The sequence below is a fragment of the Gorilla gorilla genome, chromosome 12, assembly GCF_029281585.2.
Source record: "Gorilla gorilla gorilla isolate KB3781 chromosome 12, NHGRI_mGorGor1-v2.1_pri, whole genome shotgun sequence".
Lineage (NCBI taxonomy): Eukaryota > Metazoa > Chordata > Mammalia > Primates > Hominidae > Gorilla > Gorilla gorilla.
In genome coordinates, this window is record NC_073236.2 from 31,274,515 (window position 1) to 31,295,385 (window position 20,871).

General features: G+C 48.3%; 1 pseudogene; it reads right to left on the reverse strand.

Annotated features, from left to right (window-relative positions):
* LOC101147325 (ankyrin repeat domain-containing protein 18B-like) overlaps window positions 1-20,871 on the reverse strand; it is a 62,147-nt pseudogene that overhangs the window by 22,842 nt on the left and 18,434 nt on the right.

Consider the following 20,871-nt stretch of genomic DNA (forward strand, 5'->3'; position numbering starts at 1 on the left):
TTTCCAAAATTCTTAACTCATTTCAAATATAAAAAATTCAAAGTCTCATCTGAGACAAGGCTACAGTCCCTTCGGCCTATGAGTCCCTGAGTTCAAAAGGCATTTCTTTTCTTTCAAGATACAATGATAGTACAAGCATTAAGTAAGGTTTCTCAATCCAAAGGGAAGAAATTCCCCAGAAAAATGACAAAAATGTCAATCCAAACCCCAGCAGGACAATATTCACTCAATCTTTAAGCTCCATAATCATCAAGAGAGCTCACTATCACGCAGACAGTATTAAGGAGACAGTGTTTCACCAGTTGTGAAGAATCCGTCCCCCCTCATTTTTCACCCCCACCCACAAAATAATCTCTCCTATTCTCCCCACTCCCCCACCTCCAACCCCCACTCTTCTCCATGATTAAATCATCTCCCACCAGGCCCCACCTTTAACATTCCCCATTACAATTTCACGAGAGTATTGGTAGGGACACAGGGCCAAGTCATATTATTCTCACCCAGGTCCCCCCACATCTCATATCCTTGTCACACTGCAAAATACAATGATGCCTTCTCTACAGTCCCCCAAAGTCTTAACTCATTCCAGCATTTACTGAAATGTCCAAAGCCCAGTCTCATCTGAGACAAGGCTGCCATCCCTTCTGCTCGAGCCTCTGAAATACAAAGCAAGTTAACTACTTCCAAGGTACAATGATTGTAGAGACATTGGGTAAGCGTTCCCAGCCAAAAGGAAGAAATTTGTCAGAAGGAAGCACAAAACACAGATGGGACTTACAGACCCCATGCAAGTCAAAAACCCAGCAGGAAAGTCATTCCATCCTACAGCTCCAAATCATCTTTTCTGAAAGGATCTACATCCCACATCTAGAGCACAAGAGTGGATGGCGGGGCTCCCAAGGCCTTGGGCAGCTCAGCTTCTGTGGCTGTGCAGGGTCTTTCCCCACAGCTGCCCTCATGGGCTGAGCTGGTGGTCAGTGCCTGTGGCTTTTCCACACTGGTGGTGCAAGCAGTTGGTGGGTCTATGAATCTGGGGTCTGGAAAATGGTTCCTCCCTGTATGGGGGCATCAACCCTGTATGTTCCTTCTGCACTGCCCTAGTAAAGGTTTCCGATGAGGCTCTGCCTCTTGGAAAAGCTTCTGCTCAGCTGGACACCCACGTTTTTCCTTACATACTCGAGTCTAGACAAAGGCTCCCAAGCCTGTGCACCTGCTGGCTTAACACTATGTGGAAGCCACCAAGGCTTGCAGCTTGCACCCTCTGAAGCAGTGACCCAAGCTGTACCTGTGCATCTTTCAGCCATGGCTGGAGCTGGAGCTGGAGCTGCAGGGATGCAGGCGGCACTGTCCTGAGGATGGACACAGCAGCGCGACCATGGGACTGACCCAGGAAACCATTCTTCGGTCCTAGAACTCAGGGCCTGTGTCAGCAAGCTCTGCTGCAAAGGTCTCTGAAATGCCTTCAAGGCCTTTTTAACATTGTCTTAGCTATTAGCACTGGGCTCCATTTTATGCACATTATTGAAGCCTTCTTGAATTTTCCCACTAAAAATCAGCTTTTCTTTTTGACCTCTTGGGCAGGCTGCAAATCAAACTTCAAAGCTCTGCTTCTCATTTAAATATAAGTTTCAACTTGAGGTCATTTATTTGGTCACACAGAACACCACAGGCTGTTCAGTACAGACAAGATACCTCTTGAGCTTTGCTGCCTAGAAGTTCATTTCACCAGATATACCCTAAATCATCACCCTCAAGTTCAAAGTTTCACAGGTCACCAGGGCAGGGGCACCATCCAGCCAAGTTCTTTCATAAGGCAAAAGAAAAGTAACCTTGGCTTCTGCTCCCAGTAAGTTGTTCATTTTCATCTGAGACCTTCTAAGCCTGGCCTTCACTATCCATCCTTCAGTCACCCTTTTAATTATAACTATCTAACACGTCTCTACAATAGTCAAAACTTTCATTCATCTTTCTGTCTTCTTCCAAGCCCTCCAAACTGTGCAGCCTGTGGTCGTTACCCAGCTTCTGAACCTGCTTCTGAACTTGCTTCTACATTTTCAGCTATCGTTGTGACAGCCTGGCAGTGTGGTAAAAGAAAAAAAGTCCATTTTCAGGGGGAAAATTCAAGAAGGCTTCACATATTTGCATATAAAAGAAGCCAAATCCTAATAGTAAAAACATCAGGAAAAAAACCTTGAGGGCATTTCATAGCTCCACTCTACAGTACAAATTTTCTGTAGTATTATTTTAAAAAGAGGTTTAATTGGCTCACGGTTCTGCAGGCTGTAAAGGGAACATAGTGGCTTCTGCTTCTGGGAGGACTCAGGAAGTCTCCTACCATACCAGAAGGCCAAGCGACAATGAGATGTTCCATATGGCAGGTGTAGGAGGAAGACAGAGAGAGGAAAGAGGTGCCACACCTTGTTATACAACCAGATCTCATGAGAACTCAGTATCAGGAGATCAGCATCAAGAAGATTAACCATTGGTGAAGGATCCACCCACACCACCCCCACTGTTTCCACGTAGAAGCCTCCTGCAGAGGCAGAGCCTCTTGGAGAACCTCTACCAGGGCAGTGCAGAAGGAAAATGTAGGCTTGGAGCCCACATACAGGAGGCCACCATCCTCCAGACTGCAGATTCATAGACCCACCAACAGCTTGCACTCTCAGAGCGGAAAAGCTACAGGCACTCCACATGAGCCCAGCCCATGACAGCAGCCATGGGGGCTACACCCTGCAAAGCCACAGGTGCACTGCCCTAGTAGAGACTTTCCATGAGCCTCTGCTTCTGAAGCAGGTTACTCCCCCCTCCTAGTACCCACCACCCTACTAACAACCTACTCCTCACCCTACCCACCCCTTTCCTTCCATTCCCGGTCCCCCTCCCATCCATGATTAAATCACCTCCAGCCAGGTCCCACCTCGAACATTAAGGATTACAATTCACATGAGTTTTGGTAAAGAAACACAGCCAAATCATATTATTCTGACCTGATCCCCTGCAGTCTCTCATCCTTCTCACAGAGCAAAATATATTCGTGCCTTTTCAAAACTTTCCAAAAGGCTTAACTCATTCCAACAATAACTCAAATGTAAAAAATTCAACATCTCATCTGAGACAAGTCTACAGTACCTTTTGCCTATGAGTCCCTGAATTTAAAAGGATGTTCTTTCTTTCAAGGTACAATAATGGTACAGGCATTGGGTAAGCTTTCTCAATCCAAAGGGCAGAAATTTCCCAGGAAAATAACACAAATGGGACCACAGGCCCAATGCAAGTCCAAAACCCAGGAGGCCAGTATCCATTTAATCTTACAGTTCTAAAATCATGAAAAGAACTCACCATCACAAGGACAGCAATAAGGAGATAGTGTTTAATGATTTGTGAAGGATCTGACCCCCCACCCCAATTTTCACCCCTCACCCCCACCATAATTCCCCCATTTTCCCTACACCCCCATCTTCCAACCCCCACTCTGCACCATGATTAAATCATCTTCCACCAGGCCCCACCTTTAACATTCCAATTACAATTCCACATGAGTTTTGGTAGGGACACAGAGCTGAATTTTATTATTCTTTCCTTCACTCCCCAAATCTCATGTCCTTCTCACATTGCAAAATACAATGATGCCTTCCCTAAAGTGCCCTAAAATCTTATATCATTGCAGCATTTATACAAATGTCCAAAGCCTAAAGTCTCATCTGACACAAGGCTACAGTCCCTTAGGCCCATGAGCCTCTGAAATATAAAGCAAGTTAACTACTTCCAAGGTACAATGCTTGTACAGGCATTGGGTAAGCATTCCCAGCCAAAAGGAAGAATTTTGCCAGAAAAAAACAAAACACAGATAGGACTCTTACTGGCCCCATGAAACTCCAAACCCAGAAGGCCAGTCATTCAATCCTACAGCTCCAAAATCACCCTTTTTGAAACCCTGTCCCACATCCAGGCCACAGGGGTGTGAGGGCTGGGCTCCCAAGGCCTTGGGCAGCTTGGCACCTGTGGCTTTGCAGGGTATATGCCCCAAGGGTGCCCTCATGGGCTGGGCTGGTGATGAGTGCCTGTGACTTTTCCACACTGAGGAAACAAGTTGTTGGGGGGGGGGTCTATGAATCTGGGGTCTGCATGATGGTGGTCTCCAGTGTGGGAGTTCCAACCCTGTATTTTCCTTCTGCACTGCCCTAATAGAAGTTTTGTTTAAGGCTCTGCCTTTTTGGGATGCTTTTGCCTGGACACCCAGGAATTTCCATACATCTTCCAAAATCTATAGAGAGGCTCCCAAGCCTCTAGTCTCACACTCCGTCCACCAGTGGCTTAACACTATGAGGATGTTACTAAGGCTTCTAGCCTGCATCCTCTGAAGCAGTGACCCGAGCTGTACCTGTGCATCTTTCAGCCATGGCTGGAGCTTGAGCTGCAGGGATGCAGGCAGCAGTGTTGAGGCTGCACATAGAGGAGGCTCATGGAACTGGCCCAGGAAACCATGCTTCTCTCCTAGGCCCCAGGGCCCACAATAGCAAGGGCTGCTGCAAAGGTCTCTGAAATGCCTTCAAGGCCTTTTCCCTATTATCTTGTCTATTAGCACCGGGCTCCTTTTCATGCAAGTTTCTGAAGCCTTCCTCAATTTTCCCCCCGAAAATCAGCTTTTCTTTTTGACCACTTGGCCAGGCTGCAAATTTTCCTAAATTTGAGTTCTGAGAGATGGGACTCATTTAATGTAAGTCCCATCCAGAGGTCATTTCCTCCATCACACATAAGAGCACAGGTTGTTCCATGGGGACAGGACACCTCTTGAGATTTGCTGCCCAGTTCATTCCACCAGATACTCAGTAAGTCATCACCCTCAAGTTCAGTTTCACAGATCTCTAGGGCAGGGTCACCGTGCAGCCACATTCTTTGTTAAGGCAAAACAAAAGTCACTTTGGCTTCTGTTCCCAGTAAGTTCCTCATTTTCATTTGAGACCTTCTAAGTCTGGCTTTCACTCACCATTTTTCTGTGAGCCTTCTGGTCACAAGTATGTAACAATTCTTTACAAAGATCCAAACTTTCCCTCAACTTCTTGTCTGCAAAGCCCTCCAAACTCTCTGAACTCTGTCTGCTACCCCCTTCTGAACCTGCTTCTACATTATCAGCTATCTTTGCTGCAGCCTGGCAATGTAGTAAGGGAAGACAAGTCCATTTTCAGGGGGAAAATTCGAGAAGGGTTCAGAGACTTGACTGAAAACAAGCTGAGTGCTAACTCCCAAGACAATAGGGAAAAGGCCTTGAAGACATTTAATAGATCCACTTTGCAGTACTAATTTTCTCTATGATCATAACGAAGAGGTTTACTTGGCTCATGATTCTGCAGGCTATAAAGGAAGTATAGTGCCTTCTGCATCTAAGAGGAATCAGGAAGCCTCCCAATCATACCAGAATGTCAAGGGGCAATGAGATGATTCATGTGGCAGGAGGAGGAGCAAGGCAGGGAGAGGAGAGAGGTCCCACGCCCTATTATACAACCAGATCTCATGGGAACTCACTATCACAAGGTCAGCATCACAAAGATGGTGCTTAACCACTGGTGAAGGATTCGCCCCCTACCCCCAACTCCCACTATTTCCAGGCAGAAGCCTGAGGCAGAGGCAGAGCCTCTTGGAAAACTCTACTAGGGAAGTGTGGAAGGGAAATATGGGCTTGGAGCACCCACACAGATGGCCACCAACCTCCAGACCCCAGATTCATAGACCCACCCACAGCTCACACCTTGTGTGGAAAAGCTACAGGCACTCAACACCAGCCCAGCCCATGAGAGCTGCGGCAGGGGCTAAACCCTGCAAAGCCACAGATGCATTGCCCTAGTAGAGGGTTTCCCATGAGCCTCTGCCTCTGCAGCAGGCTGCTCCCCCTTCCTCCCACCCACCACCCTCACACCACCCTACTGCCAACTTACTCCTCCCCACCCTAACCAACCCTTTTCCTTCCACCCCAACCCCTTCCAGTCCATGATTAAATCATCTCCCCCAGGCCCCAACTTCAACATTTGGAATTAAAATTCCACATAAATTTTTATAGGGACACACAGCCAAACCATATTATTCTGACCCTGCTATCCCAGAATCTCATGTCCTTATCATAGAGTAAAATACAATCATGCCTTTTCAAAAGTTCCAACAGCCTTAACTCATTCCAAATGTAAAAAGTTCAAAGTCTCACCTGAGACAAGGCTACTGTCCCTTCTGCATGTGAGTTTCTGAATTTAAAAGGGATTTCTTTTCTTTCAAGGTACAATGATGGTACAGGCATTGTGTAAGCTTTCTCAATCCAAAGGGAAGAAATTCCCCATAAAAATAACACAAATGTGACCACAGGCCCAATGCAAGTCCAAAACCCAGCAGGACAGTATTCACTCAATCTTTAAGCTCCATAATCATCAAGAGAACTCACTATCATGCAGACAGCATTAAGGAGATAGTGATTAACCATTTGTGAAGAATCCACCCCCCTACCCTCATCTTTCACCCCCAACCGCAAAATAATCTCCCCCATTCTCCCCAAACCCCTACCACCAACCCTCACTCTTCTCCATGATTAAATCAGCTTCCACCAGGCCCCAACTTTAACATTCCCCATTACGATTCCACATGAGTATTGGTAGAGACACAGAACCAAACCATATTATTCTGGCCTTTGGTCCCCAAATCTTGTATCCTTGTCACACTGCAAAATACAATGATGACTTCTCTACTGTCCCCAGTGACTTAACTCATTCCAGCATTTACTGAAAAGTCCAAGGACTTACAGACCCCATGAAGTCAAAAACCCAGCAGGCCAGTCATTGAATCCTGCAGCTCCAAATCATCTTTTCTGAATCTACATCTCACATCTAGAGCACAGGCGTGTGATGGCTGGGCTCCCAAGGCCTTGGGCAACTCTGCACCTGTGGATTTGCATGATATATCCCCCACAGCTGCCCTCATGGGCTGGGCTGTGTTGAGTGCCTGTGGCTTTTCCACACTAAGTGTGCCAGCTGTTGGTGCATCTATGAATCTGGGGTCTGGAGAATGGTGTCTCCATATTTAGGGACTCCAACCCCATATTCTCCTTCTGTACTGCCCTGGTAAAGGTGTGCCATGAGGCTCTGCCTCTTGGAAAAGCTTCTGCCTGAACACTCAGGTTTTTCCGTACATACTCTGGAGTCTAGACACAGGCCCCCAAGCCTCTAGTTTTGTGCTCTGTGCAGCTGCTGGCTTAACACTATGTGGAAGACACCAAGGCTTGGAACTTGCACCCCTGAAGCAGGGATGCAAACTCTACCTGTGCATCTTTCAGCCATGACTGGAGTTGGAAATGGAGCTGCAGGAATGCAGGCAGCAGTGTCCTGAGGCTGCACATAGAGGGGGCTCATGGAACTGGCCCAGGAAACGATGCTTCTCTCCTAGGCCCCAGGGCCTGTGACAGCAAGGGCTGCTGCAAAGGTCTGTGAAATGCCTTCAAGGTCTTTTCCTTATTGTCTTGGCTATTAGCACTGGGCTCCTTTTTGTGCAAACTCCTGAAGCCTTCTTGACTTTTCCCACTGAAAATCAGCTTTTCTTTCTGACCACTTGGCAAGACTGCAAGTTTTCCAGACTTTTGAGTTCTGTTTCTCATTTAATATAAGAGTTGTGACTCATTTAATGTAAGACCCATCCAGAGGTCATTTCTTCAGTCACACATAAGGGCACAGGCTGTTTGATGCAGACAGGACACCTCTTGAGCTTTGCTGCCCAGAAGTTCATTCCACCAGATACTCACGAAGTCATCACCCTCAAGTCCAAAGTTTCACATATCTCCAGGGCAGGGTCAATGTGCAGCCACATTCTTTGCTACAGCAGAACAAAACTAACCTTGGCTCCTATTCCCAGTAAGTTCCTCATCTTCATCTGAGACCTTCTAACTCTGAACTTTACTGTCTATTTTCCTGTGAGCCTTCTGATCACAAGTATTTAACAATTCTTTACAAAGATCCAAATTTCCTCTCAATTTCTTGTCTTGGAAGCCCTCCAAACTCTCCTGAACTCAGGCTGCTACCCTCTTCTGAACCTGCTCCTGCATTATCAGCTATCTTTTTCACAGCTTGGCAATGTGGTATGGAAGACAAGTCCATTTTCAGGGGGAAAATTCAAGGAGGATTCAGAGACTTGAATGAAAAGAAGCTGAGTGCTGATTGCCAAGACATTGGGGAAAAGGCCTTGAAGACACTTAATAGATTTTCTTTGCATTAAAAATTCTCTCAATGATCAAAAAGAAAAGAGGTTTAATTGTTAATGATTCTGCAGACTGTAAGGAGGCATACTAGTTTCTGCATCTCAGAGGACTCAGGAAGCCTCCCAATCACACCAGAATGTCAAGGGGCAATAAGATGTCTCATATGCCAGGAGCAGGAGCAAGCATGAGAGAGGAAAAAGGTGTCATGCCCTATTATACAACCAGATCTCATGAAAACTCACTATCACCAGGTCACCATCATGAAGATGGTGACTAAACATTGGTGAAGGATCTGACTCACACCCCAACTCCCACTGTTTCCAGGCAGAAGCCTCCTGCAGATGCAGAGCCTCTAGGAAAACCTCTACCATGGAATTAAAGAAAGAAAATATAGGCTTGGAGCCCCCACGCAGGTGGCTACCAACCTCCAGACCCCAGATTCACAGAAACACCAACAGCTGGCACCCTCAGTGAGGAAAAGCTACAGGCCCTCAATACCAGTCCCGCGCACGAGAACAGCTGAGGAGCTAAACCCTGCAAACCACGGGTGCACTGCCCTAGTAGAGGGTTTTCCATGAGTCCCTCACTCTGCAGCAGGCTACTCCTCCTTCCTACTACCACCCACCCTCCCACCACCCTACTGCCGACCCACTCCTCCCAATCCTACCCATCCCTTTTACCTTCCACCACCACCAACCTCCTGTCCATAATTAAGTCACCCGCTTCAACATTAGGGATTACAATTCCGCATGAGATTCACAGGGACACACAGCCAAACCATATTATTCTGACCCTGATATCCCAGAATCTCATGTCCTTATCACAGAGCAAAATGCAATCATGACTTTTCAAAAATCTCCAAAAGTCTTAACTCATTCCAAATGTAAAAAAATTCAAAGTCTCTCCTGAGACAAGGCTACAGTCTCTTCTGCCTATGAGTCCCTGAATTTAAAATGGAGTTCTTTTCTTTCCAGGTACAATAATGGTACGGGCATTGGGTAAGCTCTCTTAGTCCAAAGGGAAGAAATTTCCCATAAAATAACACAAACGGGCCCACAGGCCCAACACAAGTCCAAAACTCAGCGGGACAGTATTCACTCAATCTCACAGCTGCAAATATCATCAAGAGAACTCACTACCACGCAGGCGGCATTAAGGAGATAGTGTTTAAACATTTGTGAAGGATCTGCCCCCCTACTCTTACCTTTTACCCCCACCCACAAAATAATCTCCCCCATTCTCCCCACACCCCTACCTCCAACCCCCCACTCTCCTCCACGAATAAATCACCTCCCACCAGGCCCCACCTTTAACATTCACCATTACAATTCCAAATGAGTTTGGTAGGGATGCAGAGCCAAATCATATTATTCTGACCCTGACCCCCCCATATCTCATGTTGTTCTCACACTGCAAAATACAATGATGCCTACTCTACAGTTTCCCAATGTCTTAGCTCATTCCAGCATTTACTGAAATGTCCAAACCCCAAAGTCTCTTCTGAGACAAGACTGCCATCCCTTCTGCCCCTGAGCCTCTGAAATACAAAGCAAGTTAATTACCTCCAAGGTACGATTGTCCAGGCGTTGAGTAAGAACCTCCACCCGAAAGGAAGATTTTTTGCCAGAGAGAAGAACAAAACACAAACGGGACTTACAGGTTCCCATGACATTCCAAAACCCAGCAGGCCAGTTATTCAAACCTACAGCTCCAAAATCATCCTTTTTAAATCCTTGTCCCACATCCAGGGCACAAGGGCGTGAGGGCTGGGCTCCCAAGGCCTTGGGCAGCTCTGCACCTGTGGCTTTGCAGTGTTCAGCCCCCGCAGCTGCCCTCATGGGCTGTGCTGGTGTTGAGTGCCTGGAGTTTTTAACCCATGGAGGGTACGAAGCTTTTGATGGGTCTATGAACCTGGAGTCTGCACGACGGTGGCCTCCAGTGTGGGGGCTCCAACCTCATATTTTTCTTCTGCACTGCCCAAGTAGAGGTTTCCCATGAGACTCTGCTTTTTTGGCAGCCTTCTGTCTGGACACCAGGCATTTCCATACATCTTCCGAAATATATATATGGAGGCTCCCAAGTCTCTAGACTAGTGCTCTGTGCACCCACTGGCTTAACACTATGTAGAAGCCACCAAGGCCTATAGCTTGCACCCTCTGAAGCAGTGACCCAAGCTGTACCTGTGCATCTTTCAGCCAAGGTCGGAGCAGGAGCCGGGGCTGCTGGGATGCAGGCAGCAGTGTCCTGAGGCTGCACACAGCAGCAGGGCCATGGGGCTGGCCCAGGAAACCATTCTTCTCTCCTAGGTCCCAGGGCCTGTGACAGCAAGGGCTGCTGCAAACATCTCTGAAATGCCTCCAAGGCTTTTCCCCACAATTGTCTTGGCTATTAGCACTGGCCTCCACTTTATGCAAATTTCTGGAGACTTCATGAATTTTCCCCCTGAAAATCAGCTTTTCTCTTTGACAACTTGGCCAGGCTGCAAATGTTCCAAACTTTTGAGCTCTGCTTGTCATTTAAATATAAGCTCCGACTTGAGGTCATTTCCTTGGTCACACATGACAGCACAGGCTGTTTGATGCAGACAGGATCCCTCTTGTGCTATGGTGCCTAGAAGTTCATTCCACCAGATATGCACTAAATCATCACCCTCAAGTTCAAAGTTTCACAGATCTCAAGGGCAAGGTCGCCCTGCAGCCACGTTCTTTGCTACAGCAAAACAAAAGTAACCATGGCTCCTGTTCCCAGTAAGTTCCTCATTTTCATCTGAGACCTTTAAGCCTGGCCTTCCCTGGCCTTCCTTCTGTCAGCATTTTAATCAAAACTATTTAACAAGTCTCTACAATGGTCCCAACTTTCCCTCATCTTCCTGTCTTTTTTCAAGCTCTCCAAACTCTCCAACCTCTGGCTGTTACCCACTTCTGAACCTGCTTTACATTTTCAGCTATCTTTGTTGGAGCCTGGCGCTCCTGCCTTTCACCCGTAACCCCAAACACAATCCCCCACAACTCTCCCCACCCCCCCAATACCCCCCAACTCTCCCCATCCCCCCCACCATCCAACCTCCACTCTCCACCAGGGGAAACTTCAAGAAGGCTTCAGATATTTGCGTTACAAAGAAGCCTAGTGCTAACAGCCAAAACAGTGGGGAAAAGTCATTGAAGATATTTCATAGCTCCACTTTGCAGTACTTATTTTCTGTGTGGTCATAATGAAAAGGGGATTCATTGGCTCATGGGTCTTCAGGCTGTAAAGAAAGCATGGTGGCTTCTGCTTCTGGGAAGACTCAGAAAGCCTCCCAATCATACCAGAAGGAAAGCAGCAATGAAATGTTTCATACGGCAGGAGTAGGAGCAGGACTCACAGAGGAAAAAGGTGCCACCGCCTGTTACACAACCAGATCTCATGAGAACTCACTATCACTAAGTCAGCATCAAGAAGATGGTGCTTACCCACTGGTGAAGGATCCACCCCCCAACACACCTCCACCCCCTACTGTTTCCAGACAGAAGCCTGCTGCAGAGGCAGAGCCTCTTGGAAATCCTGTTCTGTGGCAGTGCAGAAGGAAAACAAGGGCTTTGAGTCGCTCTGCAGGAGGCCACCATCCTCTAGACCCGATTCATAGACCTACCAAGAGTTCACAGCCTCAGTATGGAAAAGCCATAGGCGCTCAATACCAGCCCAGCCCATAAAGGCAGCCATGGGGGCTAAAGCCTGCAAAGCCACAGGTGCACTGCCCTGGTAGAGGTTTTCCATGAGCCTCTGCCTCTGCAGCAGGCTACTCTCCCTTCCTACTACCCACCACCCTCCCACCACCCTACAGCCGGCCTACTGTTCCCCACCCCACCCGCCCCTTTTTCCTTCCACCCCTACACCTCTCTCATCCATGATTAAATAATCTCCCACCAGGCCCCACCTCCAACATTTGGGATTGCAATTCCAAGTGAGTTTTTCTAGAGGCACACAGCCAAATCATATTATGCTGACCTTGACCCCCCCAAATCCCATGTCCTTCTCACACAGTAAAATACAATCACGCCTGTTCAAAAGTTTCCAAAAGCCTTAACTCATTCCCGCATTAACTCAAATGTGAAAAGTTAAAAGTCTCATCTGAGACAAGGCCCTTCTGCCTATGAGTCCCTGAAATTAAAAGCACACTCGTTTCTTTCAAGGAACAATGATGGTACAGGTATTGGGTAAGTTTTCTCAATCCAAAGGGAAGAAATTTCCAAGAAAAATAACACAAGTGGGACCACAGGCACAATGGACATCCAAAACCCAGCAGGTCAGTGTTCATTCAGTCTCACGGCTCCAAAATTATGAAGAGAACTCACCATCAGAAGGACAGCATTAAGGAGATGGCGTTTAACCATTTGTGAAGGATCCACCTCCACCCCTGCCTTTCACCCGTAACCCCACCACAATCCCCCCAACTCTCCCCATCCCCCGAAAAACCCCCAACTCTCCCCACCCTCCAATACCCTCCAACTCTCCCCATCCCCCCCATCCAACCTCCACTCTCCACCATGATTAAATCACCTTCCACCAGCCCCCACCTTTAACATTCCCCATTAAAATTCCACATGAGTTTTGGGGGAGGCACAGAGCCAAATCATATTATTCTGTCCCTGGTCCCCCAAATCTCATGTCTTTCTCACATTGCAAAATACAATGATGCCTTCCCTGCAGTCCCCCAAATCTTAACTCATTCCAGCATTTACTCAGGTGTCCAAAGCCCGAAGTCTTATCTGAGACAAGTCTACAGCCCCTTCTGCCCATGAGTCTCTGCATTATAAGGCAACTTCACTACTTCCAAGGTATAATGATTGTACAGGCAATGGGTAAGCCTTCTCAGCCAAAAGAAAAAAAAAAACTGCTAGAAAGAAGCACAAAACACATAGGGGATTCATAGGATACATAAATGTCCAAAACCCAGGAGGCCAGTCACTCAATCCTACAGCTCCAGAATCATCCTTTTTGAATCCCTGTCCCACATCCATGGTACAGGGGTATGAGGGCTGGGCTCCCAAGGTCTTGGGCCAATCTGCACCTGTGGCTTTGCAGTGTTCAGCCCCTGCGGCTGCCCTCATGCACACGGCTGGTGTTGTGTGCCTCGTAGCTTTTCCACACTGAGGGTGCAAGCTGCTTGTGGGTCTATGAATCTGGGGTTTGGAGAATGATGCCTCCCTGTGGTGGGGGCTTCAACCCTATATGTCCCTTCTTTGCTTCCCTAGTAGAGGTTTCCCAGGAGGCCCTGCCTCTTGGAGAAGCTTCTTTCGTAGACATCCAGGCTTTTCTGTGCATCTTCTGGAGTCTACACAGAGGCTCCCAAGCCTCTAGCCTCTTACTCTGTACACCTGCTGGCTTAACACTATATGGAAACAATCAAGGCTTGGAGCCACCTCTGAAGCAGTAACCCAAGCTGTACCTGTGCATCTTTCAGCCATGGCTGGAGCTGGAACTACAGGGATGCAGCCAGCAGTGTCCTGAGGATGCACACAGCAATGGGGCCATGGAGCTTGCCCAGGAAACCATTCTTCTCTGCCAGGCCCTAGGGCCTGTGACAGCAAGAGCTGCTGCAGAGGACCGTGAAATGCCTTCGAGGCCTCTTTCCCATTGTCTTGGCTATTTGCACTGGGCTTCTTTTTATGCAGATACTCTAAGCCTTCTTCAATTTTCCCCCGGAAAACCAGCTTTTCTTTTTGACCACTTGGCCAGGCTGCAGATTTTCCAAACTTTAGCTCTCCACTTCTTATTTCAATAGAAGTTCCAACTTGAAGTCATTTCTTAGGTCATGCATAAGAACACAGGCTATTCAATGCAGACAGGACACCTCGCTAGGCTGCCTAGATGTTCATTCCACCAGGTACATCCTAAATCATCACCCCCAAATTCATAGTTTCATAGATGTCCAGGGCAGGGTCCCCGTGCAGCCACGTTCTTTGCTAAGGCCAATCAAATGTAACCATGGCTCCTGTTCACAGGAAATTCCTAATTTTCTTCTGAGACCCTTTAAGTCTGGACTTCAGTGTTTATCCTTCTGTCAGCCTTCTGATCGCAAGAATTTAACAGTTCTCCGCAGCGGTCAAATTTTCCTCATCTTGCTGTCTTCCAAGCTTTCCCAACTCTCCTGACCTCTGTCTTTTACCCACTTCTGAACCTGGTTCTACATTGTCAGCTATCTTTATCACAACCTGGCAGTGTGGTAAAAGAAGAAAAGTCCACTTTCAGGGGGAAAATTCATGAAGGCTCCAGATAGTTGCATGAAAAGAAGCTGAGTGCTGGTTGCCAAGACAAAGGGGAAAGGGCCTTGAAGGCACTTCATAGCTCCACTTCATAGCACTAATTTTCTGTATGATCATAAAGAAAGAGGTTTAATTGGCTCATGGTTCAGCAGGCTGTAAAGGAGGCAGAGCAGCTTCTGCTTCTGGGACATCTCAGGGAGCCTCACAACCATACCAGAAGGCCAAGGGGCAAGGAGATGTTTCATATGGCTGGAGTAGAAGCAAGACTGAGAGAGGAAAGAGGTGCCACACCTTGTTATATAACCAGATCTCATAAGAACTCACTGTTACTAGGTCAGCATCAAGAAGATGGTGCTTAACCATTGGTGAAGGATCTGCCTCCCACCCCCACCTCCCACTGTTTCCAGGCAGCAGCCTGCTGCAGATGCAGAGTTCTTGGGAAACCTCTACTAGGGCAGTGCAGAAGGAAAATATGGACTTGGAGCCCCCACACAGGGCTACCACCCTCCAGACCCCAGATTCAGAGACCCACCAACAGCTTGCACCCTCAGTGTGGAAAAGCTACAGGCACTGAACACTAGTCCAGTCCATGAGAGCAGCCATGGGGGCTCAAACCTGCAAAGCCACAGGTGCACTGCCCTAGTAATGGTTTTACATGAGGCTCTGCCTCTGCAGCACGCTACTCCCCCTTCCTACTACCCACAACCCTCCCACCACCCTACAGCCAGCCTACTCATTCCCACCCTACCCACCCCTTTTCCCATCCACACCCACCCCTGCCCATCCATGATTAAATCACTTCCTCCCTCTCCCTCATCTTTCTGTCATGTTCTAATCCCTCCAAACCCTCCCAGTCTTTGTTTGCTACCCACTAATGAGCCTGCTTCTACTTTTTCAGGTATCTCTATAGCAGGTTGGCTATGTAGCAATAACACAAAACCCCATTTAAGGGGAAAAATTCAAAAAAACTTCAGAAATTGGCATATAAAGAAGCCCTGTGCTAATAGCCAAGACAAAGGGAAAAAGGCCTTGAAGACATTTCACAGCTCTCTCTGCAGTTCTAATTTTCTCTATTATTGTAAATGAAAGAGGTTTAACTGAATCATGGGCAAGCTGTGAAGGAAGCATAGTGTCTTCCGTTTCTGGGAGGAATCAAGAAGCCTCCTAATTATACCAAAAGCCAAGACAATGAGATATCTCTTAAGGCAGGAGTAGGAGGAAGACAGAGTGAGGAAAGAGGTTCCACAGCCTTTTAAACAACCAGATCTCATGAGAACTCACTCGCTATCAGGAGGACAGCATCAAGGTGATGGTCCTTTATCATTCGTGGAGAACCTACCCGCACCCTTTTATAACTAAATCTGTTTCCACCTATGCCCCACCTCCAACATTAGGGAGTATAATTCCACATGGGTTTTGATACAGACACAGAGACAAACCATATTATTCTGTCCCTGATCCCATGAATATCATGTCCTTCTCACATTGCAAAATACAATCATGCCTTGCCAGAATGAGTCTTAACTCATTTCAGCATTAACTCAAACTTACAAAGTCCAAAATCTCATCTGAGTCAAGGCTACAGTCTCTTTTTCCTATGAGCCTCTGAAATAAAAAGCAAGTTCACAGCTTCTAATGTATAATGATGGTACAGGCATTGTGTAAGCTTTCCATATTCAAAAGGAAGACCTTTTCCAGAAAGCTTCTTATTTCTATCTGAGACCTCCTCAGCCTGGCCTTCACTATCCATGTTTGTGCCAGGATTTTTATCACAACCATTTAACCAGTCTCTAAGATAGTCCAAAAATTTTGTCATCTGTCTTCTTTTGAGCCCTCCAAACTCTTCCAACCTCTGCCCATTACCTAGTTCCAAAGCTGCTTCCACATTTTCAGGTATCTTTATAGCAATGCTGCAATCGTCATTTGCCATTTTCTGTTTGATTCATTTTGAAAAAGAGGTTTAATTGGCTCATGGTTCTGCAGGGTGGACAGGAAGCACAGGGCTTCTGATTCTGGGAGGCCTCAGAAATCTTTCAATCTTTGTACAAGGCAAAGAAAGAGTGAGTTGTCTCACATGGCAAGAGGAAAACACGCAGAGTAGGGAGGTGACATAGAGTTTTCAGTGGCCAGATCTCACGAGAAGTCACTCATGATTGTGAGGATGGTACAAGGGGATGGTGCTGAACCATTCATGAGAAATTTCCTTCATAAATCAATTGCCTTATACCAGGATCCACCTTCCACATTAGGAAATATAATTAAATATGAGATTTGGTGGGGACACATATTCGAATTGCATCATCAGTCTTTGAGTATAAAGACATGCACAGCAGGCTTTATCCAGCCAACTTATTTGGGACTCTTTATAGGGTTCGTGGTCTACAGCATATACACTAAAATATTCATACTTCAAAAAGCAGTAAAGTGGTATTATCATTCTTCCAAAAGTTACAATGGTAGTTTAGGCATTCATGGCATGATTTAGTTCATGTTTGCTACTGTTTCTATTCTGTCAACATATTAACTGTTTCCTACACAATTCTGTATTCAGCTGGATTTCAGTTGAGCACAAAACCATCCTTGTGCTACCACGGATAGCTGGCACTAGCTCCTTGCTAGTGTTATTATTCTGTGTAGAAAGTATCCTTGAACTGGAAACAGTCCACAATCAAATATCTAGTCATTCAACACTATCAATTCCTGGATGATTTTTGAAAAAATAGTATCTCTTGTTGCAAGAAATGCTGCATCTGTGATTTCATGTCTCTCATTCAAATTGGATGGAAGTGGAGAATTTCCACTGAAGTGGTGAAAGAATTCCTGTTCCTGTGATTCTGATGTCATCAGCCTCTGCATCTCTATCTTCCCTTCTGCCACATGTTGCCTGCCCTCCGCGACTTTGGTAAGAACTTGCTTGTGTATGTGGATGATGTTCAGGATGTTGGTCTGGTGTCCCTGAGACAGCACTAACAGGTCCATGACTGGGTCCAGGTTCTGCCTGGGATGATTGGCAAAGAGCTCAGTGACAGTGTTGAAGGCATCTGTGGTGAAGTGGATGGGCTGGTCCAGCTCCAAGGCCTGGCTGAGGCTGAAGAACTGGCAGCCTTCTGATGCTCTTTCTTAAAGCCTGTCACCACCACCTGCTTCCATGTCAACTCATTGGCTGTGAAGCCGAGCCGAGTGCCCTGTTGTTCATCTTCTTGGTGAATCATTTGAAGCTGTCAATCTTGCTCTCCCACTCCTAAAGTTTGAGTGTCACCCTGGAGGTGGGCTCACAGCCAGGGAGAATCTGGCACTCACCATCTCATCCTTCTCAGCCTTCCTCTTGCCCTGTCTCTAGGCTGTCTCTTCAGTGCTGGTGTGGCACATCAGGAAGTGATGGAAGATGTGGCACTGTGCCTGCACCCAGAAGCTGGCCGTGTGGTTCATCCACCAGATTGGGCCCTTTCTGCACTTGAACATAGAATCCTCCTCAAGAGGGCCTGTGGTCTGCCTCTTGGCACCCAAGAAGCCCACAGTGCTGTAGGAGCCCTGATGCATGGATTGGAGCCCCAAAGGCAGCGCAAACCCTGCTCCTGAGCCTGCTGCTCATTTCCTCTATGTGGCTCCATTTGCAGCACAGTTGTTGAACTGAGGCTTGTGCATGCCAGGCAAGGCCAAGTTGGCTCAAAGAGCAACCAGCCACCTCTGCAAGGGTGTGCCAGGAGCAGGTGGACCAGCCACCAACCTCACTTGCTGCCAGTCAGGGTAAATCAGTTATTCTGCCCTGGAGGTAGGGCCCCAGTGCCATCTGCTTTTCCTCAGGCCTCCACTCCATCAGCTGTCAGGTGGTGGTCACTCGGGATGTGGGAACCTGGCCATCCCTGTTTCCTTGAGTGGGTGAGGTTGATGGCTGGTCCACCTGCTCCTGGCACACCCTTGCAGAGGTGGCTGGTTGCTCTTTGAGCCAGCTTGGACTTACTTGGCATGCACAGGCCCCGGGTACTGACAAGCTGCTCCGAGTGAGCTTGTCTTGTCTTGGGCCAAATTCTAAGTCTGGCCAGGGCCACAGAAGGCTGAGTCCCCTGGGTGGTAATCCTGGCTGCTGCAGGGAGGCCCATGGTGCTCCTCCCCTCCCAGGGCTCAGGATGAGGTTCAACTGGGACAGGACCCTTTTAGGTATGGGACTTGTGCCCCAGGAGAGGGCCTCTGTCACACAGGTTGGGTAAGATGTATGGCATGCTGCTGGCTTCCAGGGCTGTTGGGATGACACATTCACCCTTCCCTCCAGGGACCTCAAAATGACCAGCTTCCCCTTTGAGAATGACTTCCCAAGGCCTAGGAGCCATCTGGGGCTGCAGGGCAGCTGGCTGCAAGCTGCCCTGGCTTCTTCCATGTTGTCCTGGTCACTACCCACCAAGGGGTGGTCAGATGCAGGCACCATGCAGGGCAGCTGTCTCTGGACCTGCGTCTTGGTTATCATGGAGCTGGACTGGGCCTGGGTGAGAGGGCCTGATGGGGTTGTCCTGCGTAATCACGGGGGTGATCAGAAAAGATGCAGAATGGAATTGCTGCGAGGATGAATGAGATGACTGTCAGCACAGAATAGGCATCCGGTGAGTGTTCAGGGATTACCCTCAGTAGCTGCCCAGAGGCCAAAACCACCCACCTGATAGCGACTGTCCCCAAGCTAGGAGGAAGAGAAGAGAGCAGATCCCACTCACCTGAGTCTGATCAGTCAGCTGTGTTGAGATGTGCCTCTCACCTAGAAAACGGTCCTTCATGCAGAGCCACTCAGACACCACAGTGTGTCTCTAACTGCTCCACAACACAGAGGCGATGGGGGCTCAGCAACAGTGACATTGTGGGGTGACACAACCCACCACAATGGGAGCCTGCATGGGTCAACAGGGCCCAGAGTCAGTGTCCTCTATCCCCTGAACTGACATGTGTGGATGCAGTGTGTTTGTGCATGCGTGTGTGCCTGTGTGTGTGTGTGCACATATGTGTGTGTGTGTTTCTCTTGCTTCTCTGGCCAGGCCTAGCTTCTCCACTCACAGGTGCACCCAGGTCATCACTGAGGGCTCATGGCCAGCATTAGAGCTTCTACAGGTGCTCCCCAATCTCTGCCTTCCCCACCCATGGTGGTCCTGGGGATGCAGAGAGAGGAGGGGCACCAGGCACAGCAGAGAGGGCTGGCACCCCCTCTAGGTGGAACACAAGTCATGTGTAAAGTTGTAGGTCTGCCAAGTGGTGCTGGGTTCAACACATCTTCTCACCTTCTCTTTCCAGCCACCCTCCAAGGTGCCCTGACTCACCTTCCCTGCAGATGGAGGCAAGGAGACTCCACAGACAAACCCCCTGCCTGAGGTCACACAGTGGCCAGCTGGCCAGGTTCCTACTGACCAGCCGCCAGGACCAGTTTCCCACTGATGAGGCCTCTAATGACCACTCCTCCATTTACCAGTTCCCACTGACCAAGTCCCCACTGACCATGTCTTCCTAACCAGGCTCACACTTAATAGGCCTCATAGGCCAGACCTCACTGACCAATTTCCCACTGACCTGGTCCCCACTGACCAGGTTCCCACTGACAAGACCACCATTGACCAGGTCGCTGCTCACCTGACCCCCACTGAACAATTTTCCATGGATCAGTCCCCAGCTGACCGAGCTCCCTCTGACCAGGCCCTCACTGACGAGGCTCCAAGCCACTAAGGCCCCACACTGACCAGGCCCCTAGTATACTGTATAGGCCCCACCAACCAGTTTTTCATTGTTTATGTTCCAACCCATCAGGCCTCACTAAGAAGACCATCACTGACCAGGTCCCCATGAACCGGGCTTCCAATGACTAGGTCACCAGGTCCCCACTGATGAGGCCTTTACTGAGGAGGCCACCACTAACCAGGTCCCAACTGACTAGGTCCTGATGACCAGGTCATCTCTGAGCATGGTCCACTGACCAGGCCCCTGAGCAGCGTGCTCAAAGTCTCATTACAATGCCCCCCTCAGCCCACAGACCCTCCCTCCCTGTATGTGTGTCCAGAGGTCAGGCCCTGGGGTTTTTTTTTTGGGACATGGCTTTTCCTCCAAGACAGAGGGAGAGACAGCTGGCCTCAGGCTCCAGGTTCCCAGCTCCACACTCACCCCAAAAGCCCTCTGGGCCAATCTCAAAGGAGATAGTGACGTGGCCTGGCACTGCCTGGACATGCCATGTAGCCTATTCCTGAGTGTCAGAGTGGGAGGAAGACAGGGACATTTGGCAGATGAGACATCTTGTGCTGTTGGGCATCCCAGGGCCCTACCCACAGAGTCCCGATCTACAGACACAGCACAGAGGCTACAGGAAGACTAATGCAGAACCCTTGAGGCTGAGCCAGGGACCACATGAAGACTGTGCCCAGACAGCCAGAA